Raw genomic sequence first — 8,632 nt, 5'->3', positions numbered from 1 at the left:
TTTTGTACGATAAATATTCCAGGCGCATCCTCAATAATTTCACTGCTGATCTTTTCTCTGGTGAAGTTGTGGACTTGTTTTGATTTCTTGTTTTCTTGGGCTTGCTTTCCTATACACTTTTAAGGAGAGTTCTAATTTTTATGAGACGATTGAAATATAAGCAGATACATATGTATTATTAATTTCTCTCAATTTCCCAGTTAAAGAAAAGATTTTGGATATTGTATCCTAACTCATTAAAAAAAATCAAACGGTGCAATATGACCTATTTTATTATTAATGAAGAATATGTTTATTATTTTATCAAGAAACTTTATAAAGGGTATATCAACTTTGGCTTGCCCTTGTGACTTTAGGTTTTTTAGGCCCAGCTGTTTATACATATGTTGTAACTTGAATAAATAAAATGTTGTTGTTATTGCGATCGCTGGTTGTTTTTTCTGAGTTTTTCTTTTTTTTCTTTGATAAGAATTGAAATGAGCCGCAGAAGATTGCGAGACCCCCAGTTTTTTTTCTTTTCTTCTTGGCGCATTATCAGCACCGATTGCTAAATGTCAAGCCAAAGCAATTCCGGCTATACATCAATTGTAGTAATTAATTATGTTATTTATGTTATTATTTTGGAATCGCTTAAAACAAAGCTGTTGATACCAGAAGCCCTGTTGAGTTAACAGTGTGACTTACCACCCGCAGCGCTGTTAACAGCAGGAGAGCGAGAGAGAGAGCGACTTTGCTTGTTTGCTTTTACTTTCTGTGTTTGCTTAGTTTGAGAGAGTCTGCAGATGAAGTTGTGTTTGCATTTTGTCTTTTTCTTTTAGAGTTGCCAGACTGTTACTGTCTTTTGGGTTTTCGAGATCAGCGATTTTCTTTGGAAAATTAAAATTGTCAATAGCCGTGGGGTGGAATTCGAATTCGAAGGCCAATCAACCTCGTAATAATGCAATTTCAATGGCCATCGGTCGAATGCGGGTATCTTGTCATGTTTCAAGTTTCATGTATCGCATTCCCCCTGAAATAACCAAGTAATGAGCTGTCATTACGCACACCCATGAGGGTGGTTTCTTTGGAGATTGCGGCATGCAACATGATCGATCTGCCTAATGGTAATTCATATTTAATGTGGGCTTTGTCATGTTTGTTGTGGTTTGTTGACTGAATTGGGAAATTGGCTGCAGGGGTGGAACTTCTAATGGGGAAGTTAGTGAGAACCACCACAGATGAAGGATGCACATATGGCAATTGACATTACCACGACTTTACTATTCAATATATTATGGTTTTAGTGGCTGTTTCCATTAAAGGCATGGATTCAGGGAAGGGAAACAATTGATTGTTTGATATTTATAATAATATTAATAATAGGACGAATAACATCAACAAAATGATAAACTTTAGGACATTAAATGGCATAATGATTTTGATTTGTAAAATGTTCTTTAAAAAGTTTAATTTGTTTTTGTTTCCTAAAAGCTGAGCTTTACTTTCACATTTTCCAATATGACCCACTGTGCTTTGTTCTCAATCCCTCGTCGTTTGAAACAGCAACAAAAGTAAACCCGCTAGCAGCAAAGGCAACAACAATAAACAAAAACACAAGGCGCTCTCCATTCTCTCTCTCTTCATTTACTTTGCGGCTCTCTTTCTCTCTCTCCGCTCTCGTTATGCCTTTGTTTGGTAGTGATGACAATATTTCTAGCGGTAAGAAGCTAGAAGGCTAATAAGAAAAAGCTGGCAGATTAAAATTTATCTTATAACGACAGATAAAAACCTTCAAAATATGTTTGGTTTATGGCGCAATTTTTAAATAAATTGATAAGAAAATGTTTAAGTATAAAATAAAAGAAGAGTACCGTTATTTTGCACAAATAAGGTGAATGGATTCCTAATCTGACAATCGGAAACAACATGAACCGGTATAACTTTTTCTGCACCTATAAAGGTTTCTATTATTAAAGTTAGTTCAGGAATACAGTGATATAAATGTATAAAATTTATCCCCACCAGATATAAGTATTATTTTATCGCCAAAACTTTGTCATCACTGTTGTTTGGGGTGCGTTTGCTTTCTGGTCGACTCGAGTCGTTCATTCGGTTGAAAATATCGCGCTTGTGCGGTTGCGGAGCGGACGAGTTGGAAAAACCAGCGAGGTTCAATTTTTTCTGTTCGGGCGCATTGTTTGAGGCTCGTTTGGAGAACTGCAGGCGTTCAAAACTCGGAATCGGAGTCGAATAAAAAATATCCCTAACCCAACCAAAATACATCCAACTCATAACGCTCGCGAGTCGAAAGTGAAATTCGTCGCAGCAACGGTAAATCAAAGGCAAACGCGATTTTTTGAATGGAGTAGCAAGCAAACACAAATCCCGCTAAATTAATCCAATTCAATTGCAAAAAATTAAAGTAACCGCTTAAAGTTTTCTGATCTTAATAATTAGCATTTCGCACAGCACAGATGCTAAAGTGTTTAACAGTTTAACAAATAATAACAGGAAAATCGGTGATTTGGTGTGCAATAAGTTGAGAAAACCAGAAACCAAAACAGAGATCCGGAGATAGACGAAAGAAGGTACGAATTATATGTGAATTTTGGTCTGTCATAGAGGTATACACACTCGCGGAGTTTTCGGTTCCCCAACCCCCGTAAAAAAGCAACAATAATGCGAGAGATGTGAGAGATCTATGTACAAACTCCGAAAACGAAGTTTTTTGTCGCACACACGAGAGAGAGCGAGCGAGAGAAAATTAGAGTGAGAGCGCGAGAGTTGTGCAGCATCAAGGATGCGAATCTGAGAGTGTGTGTGTGTGCATGAGAACTTTTGCAATAATGTCCTTGGCAATAATAGAAGTTGAGATGAGAGCGGCAAGCAATTGAAATCCGAGCACAAAAGTGACGGAAATCAAAGGGGATTGAATACTTAAGGGATAAAAATAAAAGAAAAAATTTCAAATAAACGAAATCATTCATAGAGAAAAGAGGAGGAAAATTATAGGGGCTTATGGAACTACATAGTCTAGTAATATCTAATTTGGTTATGATAATATTCCAAAACATCTCTCTTAAATGAAGTGAAAAAATTTCTGATACAATTTAATCTAAATAAAAAAGAATACTAACAGGAAAAAAAACCTCAATAATGTATTTTCATTTTGTTAGTAAGTTGCTAATCTTCAGTAGCGATCTCAGCTGATGCTAATTATCTCATTTAAAACAATATGAATTAATTTTGCCTTACATATTCGCCAAGTACATTGACATCAAGTGTACATTATCGCATGAGTTAATGTACAATCATCGTGTATTATAATTGGTATTATATCACACATTTTGACAAATGTTTGCGCTCACTCGAATTTCGCTAATCTCCCTTAAAAAGCCCTCGAATGTTTATAAACAAAACTGTAACACCTCAGCCGGCAGATGAGATTAGTATTTAAAATGAGAGAAGAACACTACTAATACTGCGACTTTGTATATGACACCTGTTATCAACTGTACGGAAATCTATACAACTTTGCTATTTTAAAATCTCTCGTATCCCACGCTTATGAACTTAAAATACCATAAAAATTGTATGCTTAAAAGCTAATATCGATTTTATGACCTTTTGCCCCGAGTGGCTACTGAAAGATTTTGCTCGAGGATAGACATAAATGGATTTCGTGTTCTAATTTTGTTTTTTGCCTCTGCTTTTCAAAGTCAAACATATTTTAAGAACAATCGACAAGAGGAAAACAAAACAGAGAAGAATACAAGCGAGTAGGCGATTGAAAAAAAAAAACAAATCGAAGAACTTTGAGGACTAGACCACTTTATAATGCCATGCCATTTGCGATTCCAGCTGTCGATAACGATCTGAGGCACTAAATGAAGATTAAAATCGGCTGGCTCACATTAAAGCCGACCAAACTCACGAAATCGGATTGAGATACCAAGTCAAGAGAAACATGATGCTGTGAAATTTCAGATACTTTCCTAATTTTGTTTGTTACCCTAGGGCCGGCTAATCAACGCGTGGTTGTCTCAGGTCTCTTAGCCATTGTTATTAATCTTTTCGGGTTTGTTAATCGTGTCCAGAGCGCTAGATTTTTTTTCTGGGCCTGCATACAATTTGCAACACGTTTTGTATGTTTTTGTTTAGCTATTAGCTTTCCATTTCACTCAGGTGATGTTCTGTCTGCCGGCAGCCCCGAAAAAACCATCTATTTCGTGTTCCGAAACTCATCTCTCATTTCCATGAGAAGGTTATCGAATGATCTTTACATTTCAGCATTCGAAAGTTTACTTTGGGTGCTAATTGGATTTGAGAAACGCAATTAATTATATTCAAATGCTGATGGCTGTGGAACTCTTTGGTATATAGTAAATCTGAATGTTTTGAAGGTTTTTAAAAACTAAATGCTTTAAGATCACTTAGTATTGTATCTATGTTTTAAACCCTCTTTATAATAAGATGTTTAGGTAGTTCCTTATTGGATAAGAGATTTTTTTAGTTGCGTGTTTCTTAAACTTGAATTTCATATTTATCAACAAAGAGGCAAAACTCATCAACTTATGCAAATACGGGGCAGAAAATTAAATGGATTTTTTTTTGTGCTGGCTCGTTCCGATGAAAGCCTGCTCAGAAATTCTAATGAAATTCACTCACAGCGACACAATTATGCGATGCCCTCAGGTGTGATTCGGTTGGTTCCTACGCCGGGTAGCCATATTTGCATATGGATCTTCATACCTACATATCCCTCACCCGGCCTGGGTGAAGTGTCATAAAAAAGTAACCCACATTGGCCCCACAAGGGGTTTCCTAACGGACCCTAAAATGTTATTATTATAAGTATTTATTTTGTAGTTTTCTTCATTGTTTACCTTGTTTTGCGCAATTTTTTATGAAGTGCGCAAAAAAAAGTTTATGCGGCCTCGTCTCAAGAGAAGTCGAGTAAGTTTTCGGGTCTGTGCAAATAAACAGCGATGAAACAGCCGTTAGGTGACCCCAGCCAAACCTCGAGGGGCCAAACCAATTTGCATGAAATGTGGCAATAAAGAAAAAGAAAAACTATCAAACTGAAAATGCTGAGTGGCTGTTAAGAACGAAGAATAAGTGAAGCATGCCAGATGAGATGAAGCTGGAAAGTTTACAATAACCAAAAGGAGCGATATTATAACCCTAACATACTGGTTTATCCATCAATTTATAAAATCCCATTAAATATTTACACATTTCCATTAGGTTGTCTTATATCCTACACTATTTTATGTTGTTTATGTTGAGACCAACGAACCTACACGAAGAATGTTTATTTTTCGGGTCATTGCCACAATCTGATGTTCCCAAACTAAGTCGAGTACTTGAAATAATCTTAACCTCTTAAGTAAACAAAAAAAGTTCCGTCCTTAGATACTCGACATTGAAGTACAATCGGTTATATTTTAACACTCATGCACACATGACCAATGACTAAACACACACCCTTATGGTTATCAGAATAAAATAGAAAACCATAACTGAACTGGAGAGCCAAAGTTCTATTTACCAAATAGGCATTTTATTGACGGCAATTTGATAGACTACTGAAAGTCACAAAAAAACCGTTGTTTGTAGTCAGGGAATAATTGAATTTGACCATAGCAGATAAACACGTCTTATCACCCAACATAATAGTCGGCATACGGCAAAAACCAGATTTCGATTAATCGTTCTACGTCATTGATGAGAAATCAGGCCTGTTATCAAGTAAAATAAACTTAATAATGTTGAAGAAAGCTGAAGGCAAAGTGGTTTTTAACATATGCCTATATTGGGTGACAAATTTTATGGTTCCAATGAATTTTGAGATGAATCCCATGAGAAAATCCCCACGAAGTTGAAGAATCAGCCAATAAGAGCAGGTGTCTTTGAGAGACTATGCGATCAGCTGGTTATTCAACAAAATCTTGTGAGGGGAGACTCACGCAAAATAATAAATGGTTTCTACACATCTAGCTTTTCTCTATTGTTAAATTTAGCATTGAGCATTGGGAGAGAAGTGCGTCAAAGTTCTCTGAGCATTTCTATAGGAAAGATTCGCATATAGTTAGTAAACGCCGAGCACGTTGTGTTTTTATGTGAGTATACGTACATATATTTATAGGGTTTCTTGATCTAGCCTAAGCTCAAGCTTCTAAATAAATCAGCTGATTTTTGCTATACGTTCAAAGCGTGCTATTTCCGCTGCGTCTCTCTAGATTTTTTCTCTGCCTTCTTTTTCTCAAACACTCAATTTTCTTATCAGTCCATAGTTTTCCTTTATCTCCAAGCATGATAACGATAAAATGAATAAAAACATTTTGTTAATTGCTAGTAGCATGTGTCGCTGGGAATAAATTTGTTGGCGAATATTTTATCCAGACTCAGAAACTGGCTATGTAAATTGAATTACTAATTTCCATAAGGTATCTGGGAAAGATAAGATAGATAAACGAGCTAGATAGACAGTGAACTAGTTGATAAATCGCCATAGAAATAATCAAGATTGGTGTAGTATTATTTCACACACTAAACTAATACATTTTTTCCAAGTTAAAATAAACGCGTGACTTGTTAACAATACATCTCAGGCAAATAAAGAAATTGGCATTTCCCTTAGCACTTGAATACCTTGTTGAAACAATTAATCACAAACTACTATGAACAAGATCTTAACTTCCCTTTTCCCTTTCTATTTGCAGTTTCGGTGAGTCAACCTGTCGAATCAACAGTGATTAAGGTTCTGATGATGGGATAATAGTTAAATTCCTTTGAATTGGGTAAGCGTTCTAAATAGCAATTGCCCTTGGGTTCGGTGCAAATCAGAATATTCAGTTTGATTGCCCTAATTTCGGTTAAATGAGCTCCCTTGATTTTACGCCCACTCTGTGAAATTCTATCGCACAGATAACCTTCTCTGGGCGAATTTCCAACTGGCAAACAATTAAGCCGGCCTACGTCAGTTTCTATTTCAGTTGGGCCCAGCTTGACACCTTCAATTGAAATTGATTATGGAGACGACATCATCCACGCACTTATTTAATTAACAAAAACCACAGAGAAAAAAAACAAAGATTTTGACTTGACAACCAATTATGTTTTAACACGGTTAAGTATCTAAATCTCAATGTTAAATTTGTATTTTCATATAAGATTTCTAGGAATTTCCCCCAATGCTAAACCGCAGATAATGTTGACAAGGGAAAGGAGGCCTTCGATGGACTTTCCATGTTTAAAATATTCATATTTTCGTGGGTGGAACATGGTGATGAACTACTTCAAGTGCACTGCCATCAGTGGGCAGATACATAAGCAAAAGTCCAACGAGATTTGCGTGTTTGAGGCCAGAGTTTTTATAGAAACATACTCATGTTCGGTTGTTTTTTTTCATTATTGTCGCCAAGATCTTTGTTAGATATTCTGGCTGCTCTTTAGCTTCTGCCTTTGTAATCGAGACCACGCAAAGACATTCAATATGGGGTCTCAATGAGAATTCGTTTTCTTTTTGTCATCGAAAATTGGGTCTTGGTCGTGAGAGAAATACGCACGAGGGCGTAACGCACTCGATGAGTAAACTCTGGCCCAAGTGCTTTGGATATTTCGGTTTTCAATTTTACTTGATTCTCGGTTCTCTTCGGACCACTCACTCTGTTGATATGTGGGTCAAGTCTAAAGCGTTTTTCCTTTTATTTCTGCATTTGAAAAAGTGAAATCGCAAAATGTTTTTAAAAGCTGTAATTAACTCTTAATTATCGACGCTTTGTCTACCAGACCCCGCTTTTGCCTCTCTCCCTCTTTCTAATTATCACTTACACTTTTGTCGTAAGAATCTTTGTAATTAGTCAACATTTTTTTCCATGTCGCAGCTGGTGATTTGCATTTTCTCCCTGTCAACCGATTAGATGTCGTAATTACTGTTTAATTATTTATTTATTTGTATTTTTTCTAATGTTAACACCTTGGCAAGATAATAATGATTGGCATTGGTTTTTGTCTAGACGGGGCGAGGAATATTTTATTATTTGGGCTAAACTTTTTATAGAGTTGTTTTAAGTTTGGTTTAACCTTAAGAGTCTGCAAAGTATGTTTTGCTAGAATAATTGGTATTTATGTATCGTTAGTTTATATTTAATGTTTGCATATTTTATAAATATTATTAAAAAATACTATGTAATTATTGCAAGTTCTTAGATTTTCCTTGTGTTATTTTCAAATTGCCATTAGCATCGAAGTAGGGTGTCAGGTCCAAGTTTGTTTTTGTAAGTTAAGCTCAAAAGATTACACAACCTGCTCAAACATTCAACGAGGCGTTTTCGATGGAGGAAAACCAGGTGAGGAGGCAGGTGAGCAGTAGGCTGCCCACTGGCAAACAAGAGAGAGAAACGCCTAATTAAGTTTTTCCCCCTGCCTGGCAACGAAATTTGTCAAAGAATATGGAAATCACAGTAAATTGAAAAACTTGCATATTTTAAGCCGGGCTTGTGGGCTTGCATCGATATGATTGAGTGCTTGGTTTGGATTTGATATTCTCAGCAAGATTCCAGAAAGTGTAATTGGTATTTCCAAACATGAGTGAAACTCCTCGGAAACCGTGACTCAGCATCGTGATTTGATTAGCTGATTGTATAAT

At 36.2% G+C, this 8,632-nt stretch overlaps 1 protein-coding gene across 2 annotated transcripts in view; it reads left to right on the top strand.

Moving 5' to 3' along the window:
* The first annotated feature begins 2,098 nt into the window (after positions 1–2,098).
* Positions 2,099–8,632, top strand: part of LOC119546515 (dual specificity tyrosine-phosphorylation-regulated kinase 2) — a 53,431-nt gene continuing 46,897 nt past the window's right edge. For both annotated transcript variants that reach the window (XM_037852842.1, XM_037852841.1), the window contains exons 1-2: positions 2,099–2,567; positions 6,705–6,709. The gene's annotated coding sequence lies outside the window, so the exon portion shown is untranslated. The remainder of the gene's footprint in view (positions 2,568–6,704; positions 6,710–8,632) is intronic.

The sequence above is a fragment of the Drosophila subpulchrella genome, chromosome 2L (assembly GCF_014743375.2).
Source record: "Drosophila subpulchrella strain 33 F10 #4 breed RU33 chromosome 2L, RU_Dsub_v1.1 Primary Assembly, whole genome shotgun sequence".
NCBI classification, from domain to species: Eukaryota; Metazoa; Arthropoda; class Insecta; order Diptera; family Drosophilidae; genus Drosophila; species Drosophila subpulchrella.
This window is presented reverse-complemented; position numbering and strand designations above follow the sequence as displayed.